Genomic DNA, 15,387 nt, shown 5'->3' with positions numbered 1-15,387 from the left:
TCCATCCGCTGTATATTGAGTTAATGCCGGTCGTGATTGTACATCTGTCCCTTTTTCCCACACCACACATAAATGAGAGAGAGCATTGTTTCAGCCGGGGTTGGTTGGAATCGCATTTTATGGTAAGTTGGCGAGACGGCAGGTGCATCGCGTCCACCTGCGGCGCGGTCGACCGAGATGGGATCGCGAGAACATCGAACTCTGCGGCCAAGTATCTCCGCATAGATAAAGCCGTCCATATAATTCTGTGTCGAATGTTACATAAATTAACAATGATAAGACATGTCTGAACACTAAAGGATGTAGTCTGTTTGTAGCCGTAAATTTCTAAACCGATAATCTAGATAATTTATTACCTAATACATTTGTTCTTTCCTTCTATTATGCATAACTTTGATGGTGATAACGACAGGTTCAATAGCCATGATCAAATTTATTTCTGAAAGTATTTGAATACAGATATTTACGAATTTACCTATACATGCAAAATTGCAGAAACAGGCGATGACTAGATGGCATTAGTTCACTAACATATCTCAACTCAGCAGTAGGTACTTGTACTTATAGAAATATGCAAAAAGTAATTATTACTTGTGTATTAAAAAATATTTCATAATTATTACAAAACATAAACATAATATTTGCTTACCTTTTTTACTGTACTTATAATGTAGCACTTTTGTATAATTGTTTTTGTTACATTTTAAATTACCATTCCAATAACAACCGTAGTTTCAGAAATTCCCAAAATAAATAAGATTACATTTCATATTTCTAAGGGGTATTAAGACTGCGTAATTTAATATTTTAATTTTGCAATATTTAAAAACTCACTACTACTATGTAATATTATTATATGTGTGCTAGTATTAATAGTAAAGAATCTTTACTAAAGTTATAAGGATAAGGAGCCCTGTAAATATTAGCCAATCTCAGCACAATGACTCTGTAACTACGAATGGGCGTTAAACATTTGCATAAACAAGATTAAAGTGATTGGTACCATTCAGATCGAAAATTATGGAGTCCATTATATTGTAAAATGTTGTAATCTATTGTATATCTATATTTGAAAATTATATTATATTATAATATTTTTTTACCGTTTAGATTAATAACTTTTTTTATTTCAGAATACAATCACAAATATTTTAATAATTACATAAAAAATACACCTAGTATTTTTGTAATTAAATACTACCATATGACAGACTAACTTATTCATTATCCTTGATATTTTATTTTTATTTTACAAGTTTCTTTTTTCGCGGATAATTATATATTATTCATTAAGAACAAACGAGTCTTTGTTGCATAAAAAAATAATACGTACTATTTTATATAGATAAAAAATATGATAGTTAAAACATCATTCTCTGCGACATGACTCTTAACGACCTGACAATTAGGCTTCTTTAAGTAACAAGTCATTAAAATATTGTTCACACACTCTACCTGGTGGTCATATTCAGTGCATTAATAATTTGTGAGTTATTATATTTATTATTTTATTGTAATTAATAATGACTTCTGCTGTTTAATATTATATTTTTGATAAAAACCGGTATACGGATGTACAAATGTATGTATACATGTATGTATGTATATATAAATATATCGCTAAATGCTAGAATTGCTGCAACGTAATGCAAATAGGGTTATGTAGGAGTTTATCTGTCATTCCATCCGATAGAAGGGAAGACAGCAAGTAGGTTGTGAGTAATAGTCCGAAGCCGATGAAATAGGGTAGATACAGTGTCTCGATTGCCAAGTTGCGTTAAATAGAAATAATTAAGATAATTAAGAATCTTAATATTTTCTCATGAAATGGCTCTCATGTTCATTAAACTTTCTTTCAATTAATATATTTGTTTTTTGTTTTGATGAGAAAATTTAAATACGTATATTTTACTATTTTGGATTGACATTAGCTCAATAGTTTATTTTTAAATAGTGCTAAAATAAACTAAACCATATAAACACAATAAAATAATTTTAAAAATATACAATTAAAATACATACTATTAAAGATTGTAATTTAAGATTATAATAAGAACTATATTCTAGAAAATAATTCTTAAATATATGTTTTAGATCAATTATTTTGAAGAATTATCTATGTATCTAATAGTATTGTCAGGGTTTAAGAAGTGTTTCATGTTACTATTTTAATTTAAACAAGCCTGTACAACAACCACACATAAATCCGTGAAAGTAGTTGGTATATCCGGAATATCCGGCGATCGGAAGAGGCGAATTCTGGCCGGATATTGAATATTGATCGCACACCCTTAACCCTGATGTATCGCCGGTCGTTACCGGCCCTCCAGGGACGATAAAGGGATATTTGCCGATTATTCAATTGTGTACGGTAAAAAACACAATATCGGCGAAGATTTCGACTCCATAACGAAACATCGATTAGTTATCGAATTGAATTCTTTGTCAATCTACGACAGCCATCATTTTCTACGACATTTATTCAACCACATATTTAAATTCTAAGTACTTTTCTGAATGTAGTATAACTAATAATGCTTATTCAATAGAATACAGGAATATAATTAAATGCGAATTAAATAGCAGATGTCAAAACCAGATAAAAATGAAATATTATAATGCAGTGAACACTTAAAGCCAGTTGAAATAAGTGCACATAAATTTCAACCTCACCAAATTCTCAATTTACATTCAATATTTAATTACTTTTGCAACTTTGGTTTTACCATACGAAATAGCTTCTTTTCGATTATTATAAAATATTAACTTCCCTGGCCACTACTTCAACCGCGTGTCCATGACAGTCCAGTATAAAAAGTAGCCAAATCAAATTTTGTTTAGGATTCAAGAGGTAATTAATAAAAATTAAAAAAATTAATAGGCAAAAAGACAGTTAATATGCTATTTATAATGTTATTATGGTTGGTCATTGTAACAACATATGGTGAATATTGAAATAATATTTACACTATTTACATATAGTAGTACATAACTATAACCTACAAAGCACATGCCCAGCCGTGTACGGATAAGTTATTCATGTCGGTTGTACTTCCATATACGTGAGTTGAGTTCTGATCAAAAATAACACAGGAAAACTGCTTTTGTTTTTTCAGAGAGCGTTGCCGCCCTTTGTGCCCTCGAAATATAATATGTTTATCAATAAATATTTTATAAGAATTCCCAAGAAACGATTGGAAAGTTTCAGTATGTACTGTAGTCGAAATTGTTTTATGTTGACGATTGTAAAACGGACTATTAAAATTATATTGTGGCTCTTAGTGAACATTAAAGTAAACGAAAATAGTATAATCAACTTCAATGTTGAATTCCAAATGAGCTATCATAAAACCCGTAAAGTGATACTATTGAACATGCTTGTACTGGAATTTAAACATTATAGGAGCTGTTTCTATTGTGTTGTATAATTCTAAATATTCTTTATATAAACGTAATAACAACATATATAATAGTAATACTAAAAATTTCATTTTTATAAATAAAAGCACTACAATGCAGACATCCTTATGATTAAAATAATATAGCCAAAACATTTCAATAAATCACTTTTCACATCACATTTTAGGAGTTTATGAGCTCTGACGGACGAAATGCCATATCAGAAAGAGTATATAGTACATACTATAACACTACGTTTCATGCGAAGATAGATTAAATTTTAGCACTACCTTTGTCATAAGTTGACTGGAACAGTCTTTGAGTGTTAATTTGAACTCGTCATATTCGAATTAACTACATCTTACCCCACCAATGAAATTTTTATGTATTAAAGATATTAAAAATCATAAATGAAGCATTTGTGATGATATAGGCTTAAACAATACAATATAACCAACCTTCAAGTGAACGTCTCACAAGACTGATTTCATATTAACAACAGTCGTAAAAACGAGTCTCTCATGAACTCAAAAGAACCTTACCGCGTCAAGATGAGAGCGTAAAATTGTGAAACGTGATCAATTCTTTCCCCGACTCAAATAACTTATTTCACATTTGATGATTTTTCGCTGGGAATACATAAATTACGTGTAATACCTACTTACAACCACAACCAATAAAGAAACGTTCTGTGCATATCAAAGAACTGTTTGTAGATCTCTTTCTTTTTAATGTATGCATATTTACTAGATATACTTATATAAATCGGAGAATATTAACGCAGAACTGAAACTATTGTTTATCTAGAATGTAGGTATTTGCTACATTTACTTTATTGATACTTTTCACTTAACGACAATTATATATAGATATAATACTTAGGAACCACTTGTTCTTCGAAGTGTAAAATATCAGGTTATCAACTACTGAGTTTGGTACTCTAAAAGTAAAATGTTTATGAATGTAAGAAGAAAGTTTCGAACTCGCTGACGAACTTTTGACACCCTCCCGCGGATCCGGGATTACACGGGAACTGCGTTAGGTCACTTCGCGTCGCCGATAATGGAATAAAATTGTGAAGCCTTTACGCCGTAATAATTCCAAAGTCAATAGTAGCCGCAATGTCAATATCTGAGAGTGATTTTCTGTAACTTTATAATTAATAACAGGTAATTATTTGATCAAATATTTATAACATATATATTTATAATACTTATAGTACTTCTTTAGTAATTTTTAATTCCATAAGTCTAAGTAAACGTCATTACCTTTCAAATTCGTGGACATAGGAATTACCAAATCAATCAATCAATCAATTTGATATATACTTATAATCGAATCTGAGACCTTAATTATTAATCTCATCAATGTTTTATAATATAAAACCTACATACATATAGGTACACCTTTATCTATAAACACCTTTATCAATAACTGAAATAAAAATTTTACATCTAAAATAAAATACACTGGAATAAAAAAATTTCGTAGCATAATAATGCAAATAAATAAAAACAAAATATCCATGGCAGAGTACACAAAAAACTTGTTAAACAAATTTCCAACATGAACAGATTGTTACGGAACAAACTTCCAACATGTTTCAATTATACAGGTCGGCCTAAACGGAATTAGTATTCAAACTTATAAAGATCAACAAATTCGTTCGCTGACGGAAGTACCACATTTTCTCAAGACGATCCCAACAAAGCCGCAGGCGGTTTCTGGTTTAAACACAATCTTCGACAGCAATGGCCACAGATTATAACAGTATACAGAGCAGTAATGGTGATTAAAAGTCCCATACAGCTTTTACCATAAAACGTTTTGTATTTAAAAGAAAGAGCAGATGATACAGTTTCGCTTTTAGCAGTAAGACCGTCCTATATAGAATAGTGTAACTATATTTTAAGTGAAACATATTTCTAACGCATTTTATACATATTGTAAAATACACATGTTTATTTTTGTATGATGTAACATATATTATACAAAAACAAAATGTAAGTAGCGAAACATTGTCGTGTCTGTGACATGTTATTTCGTGGAGACATATGTTATACTACAAGTAGAATCAGATTAGAGACCACAAGAGAAAATAGTCATCTGGATAGTATTTATTTGTATTATACTCGTATTTAAGCTGATAAAGTACTAGTTATTTTTGTTTCAATATGTAATCTTACAGGTTACATTTGAATACTATTTTGATCTCTACTTATTAAAAAGATACTTGATTTTGAGAGGTATTATGAGTAGGTTCATATCAGGTTTACCTAAACGCTTGCTCCCTAGACATAGTCGTCATTAATTACTACTGAATTAACTCGATGACTGACTGACTCGACTGACTGATCTATCTTCATCCTCATACATTCAACCTCCACTAATACTCACCTGGCGGGCAGGTTGTTGCACCATTCCTATTATCTGTAAAAAAAATGCCTGAGTCTATGTGTTACCTTTTCTAGAATAAAGAGAGCAATGAAACTCAATGATTTGACGTGAAGTTACAATATATCATCAAGGCAGGCATAGGCTTTAGTTTTAAAAACGCAAATGAACTCTTATTTAATTTATATCTTTATATAGGTGATATTGAACTTGCAGGAGCCAACTCAACTCATTAATCTCTATAGTAATAAGCAATAACGATATGAAACAAATAAGGTATTCTGACAGACTTCCAATTAATCGTAATAATTGGAAGCGATGGTTATTTGTACATAAAAAAATGAATGGTGTTTATTTCATACACACCTGTGGCCTCTGGGCAAACGGACTCAATACATTTTTGGTCCAGTGACGCCATTTGTATTTTTTTTATTATACCTATTCTCATTTAAATAATACCTGTGTGTAATAAAACACGTTTGTTATAAATAGAACGGTATGCCTGTAGAATTAGTTTATTTTTTAAGTTGTAATCTGTATTAAATTGTTTTTTAAGTTGTATATACTTTTGTATATATATTATAAACATTCTTCGAGTAATAAATGCAATATAATAATATCATAGAATTATATATGTAAAACTTTTTAATATATTTAAATTTATTTAAGTAAATAATTCAAGGTTATTATATAGGTTAAGGTTTATATTACACAGGATATTTTAACAATTATCCATCAAACCTGATTCCGTAATTTAAGGACCAATAAGAGGCGTCCGTGTCGACGCCACGTCTCGAAGCGTTGAGACAAATATTCATTTTATATGTCATTCTGTCTCATACTCCAATATGCAGAAATTAAAAAGGTGTAAGCATTAATGAAATATACTTCATTATTAAATATTTACTATTTTATTCGTTTAGTATAAAAATGCTAATTTTATCATTACATGATAATCTGACCAATGAATAAATGTCAATACATGAAGATAAAACTATGTGGGTAAGAACCTACGTGGTTCTAATTTTATCTACATATACACGTATATATGCAGTGAATATCTCATAACATTTGTTGCACCAAGTCTAGACTAGATACGGATTATAGAACTACCACTCTGGAGAACACGTTTCAGAATTAATTGAGATAAAGCAGAAAAATGTTGCCCTATTACACCCACGTGTGTTGAGTTTCTTATTAAAAGAGCTATAGAGTATAAACTACAGCTGATAAGTCTGTATTTTTTTGTATCATTATGGTTTAGAATTATAGGCTTATGGTATCTACAGTAAAGTTCAATAATAAGTATGTCGAAATAAAAGATCGAACATATATGCCTTTTTAACATCTATAAAATCGTAGTTATTGCTTAAATTCTAATAATATGAAACCATATATGTATGATGTATGGATGTTTGTATATCATTGAAGTTTTACGGTTATGGAATGACAGGTGGTTTGGATATTTTCTTGGTTTTGACTACAGATAACATAATATTACATTTCTAACTAAAACGTAATGATTATTTACTCAGTAGCTTATTCATTCCTAACAAAACGTGCCAAAGATGTCAAAATATTTAAAAACTATTAATTCCAAATTCAAATAAAAATAAATCATATTAACTTTTAAAAAACTATATCTTCTTTCTATTGTAGTACATTGCCCATGTATTGAATCCTTTTAAATTTAAAGCTAAATGTAAAGACTAATCATTCCAAATTTGAATAGAAAGAAGATATTCTTTTTTCCAAAGGGTTTTCGTTTTCTTGTTTCGTTTTAGCGCGAAATTACAATCATTTTCTAACGTAACTAAAATAATAACAGATTAATATTACTATACAATAATTTTCATACAACCATTATCATATATTATCTTCCTTAACATATAACGCACATTAAAGAAGACATTCTTTATCCTATGTTTTGGCGCGAATATAACCACTGTCAGACAGCCGCTAGCCGGAGTAAAAAGGTTTATACTTTTTATAGTAGTCGTGGTAGTAGTATTTTTGTAGATTTTATTGTGATAAGCAATCCAGCCAATGATACATTATATCTATGATATGATAATTGGATGCCCCAAACATGCTGTTAAGTTGAATTTTGTCATTAAATTCAGTTAATTACAGTCTACGATTGGTAATGTGATTATACTATTAAATTTCCATATCGTGTCGCTGAGATTTAATTGCTTCGATTTGAATTTTGTCTATATGCCATAGAAAGAATTTTAGATTAATAGTTTTAGTAGATAAAGATACCGTACATGAAAGAATAGGTGCATAATTAATATTTTACGTCCTCAGTAGTGTACATAAAAAATACATTCCAGGTACATGTATGTACGAATATAACAGAATATATGGTCGGTCGGTACCCATACTATATTATTAATATGTATTTGAAACTGTTTTTGAACTAGTTTAAGTGATGTAGATAAAAGTACTAAAACAAATAGAAAACGGCATTAGATAGTGCTAAAGAAATAAGAATTAATAATTTAGAAATTTTAGACAAAACTTACCTTACAAAGTCTTTGGCTTGAGATGAGCTTATATACAGGCTTGGACTGGTGACCATGCTAATTTTGATTTTTGTATTGTGCATGCATGAAAAGTTACGCTTCATGGTTTTTTATGAAGTGCATCGTGAAACGTTCCGTTCGTGACGTAGGCGTTTAGGTAAGTACACCGCGACGACAAACAATAAATGCAGTGCGTGCCGTTTGTTACATTGGGTGCGTGACACGGAACGCTTTGCGTGAAGCCGTGAAGTGTGTAACGTTACATAACTATTACTATACACATTTGCGTATATGGTAGACATGGTAAAGAAACGGTTAGCAAACAATTCTAATATGTTTTGAGCTCTTTTTAATTGTTTATTGTTATATTTTTATCTCGTTTTAATTGTCATATTTATAGATCTTTAAACAGTAATTAGATTATTCATATTTATTTTATGTGATCGCAATTCTACATAATGTCAGTATCCCGATTTCAGCCGGATTATAATATATATATAACAAACAAAGACATTTAATTAATCTAAAATATATTTATAATTTTTAATTTTATTTTTTAAAACCGTTGACGTACAGTAGTAATAGTGTCACTACTAAAAACAATTTTATTAATACCAATAATATTAATACACTTCTGATTAAATACCTAATAATATTGATTACAATTAAAATTAGTAGGTACCCATGTTTGTTAGACAAAATAAAATGACTGATTTATACCACTGCATAATTCTAAAGCCAATTGACTGGAATAGCTACCAGAAATAAGTTAGTCAGTGTTTTGTTCTTATCTTTTGATTGAGATCTAAAAAGAAAAATGGCACATTACACTTTATACTGTTATAAATCCATACAAATATAATAAATTTGAAAATGTGTCTGTTCTTCGCTCTGACTATCTAAATAGATTTTAATAAAATTTTATATGAATATCACGGGACGGACACAGGTTAAATTTTATATCAAAAATTAAACAGCAAAGAATAAAAAGGGTATGAAAGTTCGTGGCTAATAGCTCGTATATTATATATTAAGTTCTCAATATCATATTTAAAACATCAATTTTGTATCGACGGACTCAAGTGCGATGCGACAAAGATGCACCGACCGGGCGGTCCAGATCAATTTTCTTTTTACGACGGCCGGTCATCAAAGGCAACCGACTTGCCCACTAATTGGTGGTAATAGAATACGCGGTGACTCTTGCGCATAAGTTAACATCGAAAGTAATATGCATTAATAATGTATACAGTTACGCGTAAGCCGGTAATCTCATTTTCTATACATTTTATTGCATAGATAGCTAAATATAATTAAATACCGTTTTTATTTACTTTTGACTTGATTACCATTACGCCTGTAATGACGGTCTTTAATGACTATGGAGAGCATTTATGAATAAAAGGGTCACGACCCGCTCGTATTATTTTCCGTGTCATAAAGTATACTCTTGCCTACAGTTTAATTTCTTTTTTAAATAATATCCCACATAAAATATATTAAAACAAATGTACTTTTTGGTAAATTATGATGAACGCTACGTCATCTCCATAAATGACAATAGTACTACTTCTAGCTTACTGAATAAAACATGATAAATAGATATAGAATATCACTGACATGAATAAATAAAACTAGACTTTAAACTCAATAGCGTAAACTCTGGTATTATCTCTGAAAGTTTGTAATTTGTGACTCGCTATGTAATCTTTTCTAAAATTCATTATTTGAATATTATATATGAATCGATTCTACACTAGAATTAGAATAATAAGGAGAAAACATACGTGCGAACTCACATGAACCTTGTCTATTTATAATATGAACTATTTCCATACATGGCTGTAATTACCTGCACATAAGTGGGTCGTATAAGTTTCCGTAAGCTAACAACTAGTTTTTCAATTAAAATTTCAACAACCAGTAACCGAGTGTCGAGGCAGTGTTTTCCTAAAGTTTAGCAGCGTTATTTTCTTTACCTCGAACTGTGTTGATGCATTCATTTATTTACTTTGAATGAAAAATATTAAAGCAAGTACATATAAGAGGGACTTACTAACATTGCTCTGATCATTTTTTGTTTCATATCGATATTTCCAATACCTATAAGTTTGACTGACTCCGGACAGACTTACAGTCCTTGGGAGGAAATATAAATTAGTAGATAAAATTATATCTTCATTATATTCGTACCCACGACCTTTAACACTTAAGACAATGCAGTAAACAACTAAGCAAGAAAGTTCTCAGTGACTGACGAATAAAAGCTTTTATACATTTTTAGGTATGTTTATAAAAAGATATATCGTAAATACAATTTATTGATACAAAAGCCAAGGTTATAATGATGAAATAGGAAAATTGTTAAATTTCGTATCTCAGATTCGTCGGAAATATTAAATTAGGCACGCATCGGCAGCAAACATAATACGGGGTAGGTACTCGGTACTTCTAAAGATTTTTTGCTCGAGAAACTCCCGTGAAAGGCCGACAGTAATTTGGGAAACAAGACTTTCACGAAGTAAGGGCCAATGCCTGCAAAAGCGGCGATGTGTGGAGTGGAGATATTTAATAAGAAGCCAATAGGATTTCCATTATTTTGCTCTTTTTAACTCTCAATAAGTATGTATCTATGTTCATGTATAAGTTCTTGATCCAGAGCTAATATAATAAATATTAAAATGTGTTTGTCTGTCTGTTTACATCTTTTCGCGACTAACCGGCTGAACGGATCTTAAGTTTTGACATGAAGATGACATATATTACAAGAATGTACATAAGCTAGGGGTGTAATAGAGGATGAAAGATTGAAACAGACTAAATCGCGAGTCACAGCTAGTACCCAGTAAGTATACTTACAAATTCATGTTGTGATCGAAGACGATTCATTAAATTCTATCCTGATAAAGAGTTGGTATCTTATAAAGTATACCTACATAGAAAACATCAGAAAAGGTATATTATCATACCTATGTAGGTACTGTAAAATTAATGGAAACAAATTGAAAAAAGAATGAAGGCTCGTTTAATTAATAAAATTAAACTCCCAATTTTAGAACATAAGAATTCCTTTACACTAAGATGTTAAAAATGTACTAAATCTTATACGTTCTTGGAGCATCGGTAATATGCAGCATGTAGGTACAATATTTGGGATATTTTCCCGTCTGGTAACGTCGGCAAAGTGGAAATTCCTCTCGTGTTTCACCGGACTCAGCGATTGCACGTATGATGTTAGTGGAAAAGTTACCAACATTTGAGTAACGGCAAAAATAAAGATCTTTCTACCGACTAATAAATAAACAAGTATAACGAAAGTGAAGTGCAATGAAAATTTTATTAAAAATAATACAGAAGTTTAATACATATTAAGTAAATTATTTGTATTAATTATATTTATAATTATAGATTAAACCTGTTTTTTAATTTTTAATTAGTAAAATTATTTTAATATAATTGTAGAGTTTGCACTTACCATATATGAAGAATTAACATGCATGCACGATTTTTTACTATTTTATTTTTTAGTATGTTAACATATTCTCTGTATTGTCATTTTAAAAATATGAAGATATCTCGTTGTTATATGCCATTATGCCTAATTAAAAATAACATCAATACATCAAATACTCACTATATTCCAATATGGTTTTTTTTAATAAATTCAGAATCACCTTTTTTTTATACAGTGGTAATTAAACAAACTAATTATCTTGTCCCTTGATCATATTATAAATTTACTACGTAAATACAACAACATCTATATATATGTACAACTTAAAGATAAAGTAACAAACAAGATATTAATATTGCAAGCTATTATATAGGTATACAATTAATGTAATAATTTTATTAATTAATTAATGTAATAATTTCATTTAGAAGAACAAGAGAATCGAAACGTTATATTGTTATATTTTATCACTTGCCTTCTATTAACAACATATCCAATATAACAATGACGTAGTAGGGGTTGTAAACTTTATAAAAAAACGTTATAGAGGAAATCGTAAAAACGATTTTATTAAATAGGATTCTATGGACGGTCATTTAAGTTTTGAATTAAATACCTATTTAATAACACGATTATAAATCACACATTATAGAGCAATGGGTCTAAGCATAACATAAATTGTATAAAGTTTAAATAATATGTCTAAATTATAATGTACTTCTTACAATTAATAATAATTTTAGAATAATAATTTCGAAGCAGGTGGGTATTACTTTATTTTTATTGAAATAAATATAAATAAAAAATGCCTGATATAAATATAAACAAACTCTTTCCAACGGAACTTTGTTGAAATCATGCAGCTACTCTATCTATTATTGCTCATTACGCTTCCTAATGAATATTATAGTCAATAGTTTAAGGGCATTAATTTATATTAAAATTACCCACAGCATAATTACAAACTATTAATTCAATAGATAAAACTCATAACATATTGATATCGAGAAACTGACAAATAAATCATTGCTTTCTATGCTAGAGATTACTGTTTCACAATAGGTTACGTCCACGTTATATTTTATCTGAGTATATATATACCTAATATCTCGGTTTGACTGCATATCTGGTATCATTGTCACATCCACTCAAATTTATGGACATGATTTTTTAATAAACGGTTGAGAATAAATACACTATACTTACTACGAACTCTACACTAATATCTTATGTAAATAATTGTTGGAAACCAGTTAAGTGATAAGACAAAAGAAAATGTAACGGATCTTTATCGATGAAAGACTATAATTCATGTATAGTTGATATTTATATCCACAAACATATGTTATTGTTAAAAATAATGTACGCTATAATAACGGAATTGACCGCTTCTTTTACGGTCTATTATTACGATATCTACCCACTATTTTACCTCTATTAAACGTACTTGTATACGGTAGGTAATAGCTCAGTTGCTTTAAGGGTTGACGGAAACAGTAATTATGCAAACACATACCTTATGTCCGCATGGAGAAGCGTGAATTTTTAATGATAGTCCGTTCTAGGTGTAAATGTCATTTAGAATTAAATGTCAACACTTTTTTGTTTTTAAAAAAAATAGTCCACAATGTCGTAAAACACGCACGTCAAAATCCAGTTCTGATCACACAGTACACAAGTTATCCTAAATTTTTAAGTTTCAATTTATATTAATTTATTAGATCGAGCGCGATCGCGTAGTGAAGGGGAGGAAGACGGGGACATACGCTCTAACCGCGAGCCAAGCATCAACTGACGGTCGCCTGGTTGAACAATTGCTAAATATACACCCCCCGACGCTTCCCGCGCACCCTATGGGCGCAACGCGTATACCATGCAATTTTCTATAAATTTTCGCATAAGCTCCGAATCCGTGCTGTCAAAAGATGTTTTTCGCTGAAAACATTAGGTGCACCCGATGTAATTGAATTATCTGTAATGTGCCCTTCTAGGCTTTTTTAAATTAGAATTTGATATAAAAATATTGATACAAGACTTGTTTATTTTTATTTTTTTCAGATATTTTGTTAATATTAATTAATAAAATGGGATGATATGGCCAAAACAATGGGAGATATGAGACAAATGGAAAAATCAGTTTGAATTTGTATTCGTATGTACAGTTAATACATATGTTGATGTATCGTACAGATAACCAAGTTTTTGTTTACTTGTTACATTATTATTAGTTTTTATACTACGTAACAAATAACAATCAAGTTATTTCTTATAATAATACCCAATAGACTACAGGAAATTATATGACTGAAAGAACAGAACTATTATAAGTAAATATTCGATCAATAATAAAATAAACAACTTCACATTTAAAAACAACATTGTAAGTTAAAATAGAACATATATAGAACTCAGTCATTTAAATTAAAAACCTTTATATCACAGATCAGATCTCTGTGATATTGTTTTTTTTTTTAAATAGAGTTACAGAATGTAGAGGTATTGGAGTAATGTTTCGAGCAATATAGTCACCCAAGAAGATTTGTTACCAATATATTCTATACATATATGGAACTGATCTCTGTCTGTACTCGGAATATACTATATATGAGACTGTCATTAGGAGACTTTATCAACTTAATATGTAGATCCCAAAATAATAATTATTATAATATTGTCTAACTATACGTTGGTGCGCACGTTAACCTCGGAAACTGCTGGTAGCAATTTTAGTTAAAATATTGTGAACAGCTTCACTTAAAATCAAAGCGTTTATATTATTTCTATATATTTTGCAAACAAAACAGTTAATCTAATACGATAGTGGGCTTAGCTAATACTTTAAAAAAATATTTTTTACAACGTATATTTACACAATTTGTTATATTTTAAGTATAAAGAATGTATAATGAAAAATCATCTAACTTATGTATATAACGTTACATTATAACTGCCCTTCCAATCGATCTTCAATCTCTTTCAAAAGGACATTGAAATTATAGATACCTGTACTGAAATTAGACCCCTAGCAGTGCCCTCCCGACTGAAATCGTATCCGGCAGTATGGTCCTACCGTTAGTTTGAAGTACCCCCTGCACTCACCTCCATTTTCGTTCGATAAGTCTATGAAGACTATACTTCTGTCAACTGCATTAGAACAGTACGAAAAATTAATTATTTTACAAATGTGAAATTAAGCTGATTTTTTATTGACGCTAATAATGCTGGATGAAAAACTTAAATAACATCGAACTTAATTAATAAAAGGTTATGTTAAATATAGTTTAGTATTTAGTTTACTTTCATATTGGTACTAAATTACGATAACCAGTTTCGTTTATTCTTGTAAAACAAAACTTATTTATTTATATTGAAAACGAAAACCAAAAAAGGATTTTTATATAAATACTTCACTAGAGAATTAGAAATATTGTTTTAGCTTTTAGTGTAAGTAGCCGGTTTCGGAATATTTAAGTACGACCCTTGTATATAAGTAACTATTTGCAAAACTAAACTATTCCAATCCTTCACGGAACAAGAAACACTAAAATATATTTAGGTTTATATATTTTTGTTGTTTAAGCCTTGAGAAATGTGGGTGTTCTGATTGGCAAA

The 15,387-nt window shown here is 29.7% G+C and overlaps 1 protein-coding gene across 1 annotated transcript in view; it reads right to left on the bottom strand.

Annotated features, from left to right (window-relative positions):
- Nucleotides 1–13,559, bottom strand: part of LOC131843413 (tsukushi-like) — a 70,231-nt gene extending 56,672 nt beyond the window's left edge. The window contains exon 1 of the mRNA XM_059192048.1: nt 13,292–13,559. The gene's annotated coding sequence lies outside the window, so the exon portion shown is untranslated. The remainder of the gene's footprint in view (nt 1–13,291) is intronic.
- Nucleotides 13,560–15,387: the final 1,828 nt, after the last annotated feature.

This window comes from Achroia grisella, unplaced genomic scaffold (assembly GCF_030625045.1).
Source record: "Achroia grisella isolate CSIRO2021 unplaced genomic scaffold, CSIRO_AGI_Agris_v1 utg308, whole genome shotgun sequence".
Classification (NCBI taxonomy): domain Eukaryota; kingdom Metazoa; phylum Arthropoda; class Insecta; order Lepidoptera; family Pyralidae; genus Achroia; species Achroia grisella.
The sequence above is the reverse complement of the archived record's forward strand: the minus strand, read 5'-3'. Positions and strand labels throughout refer to the sequence as shown.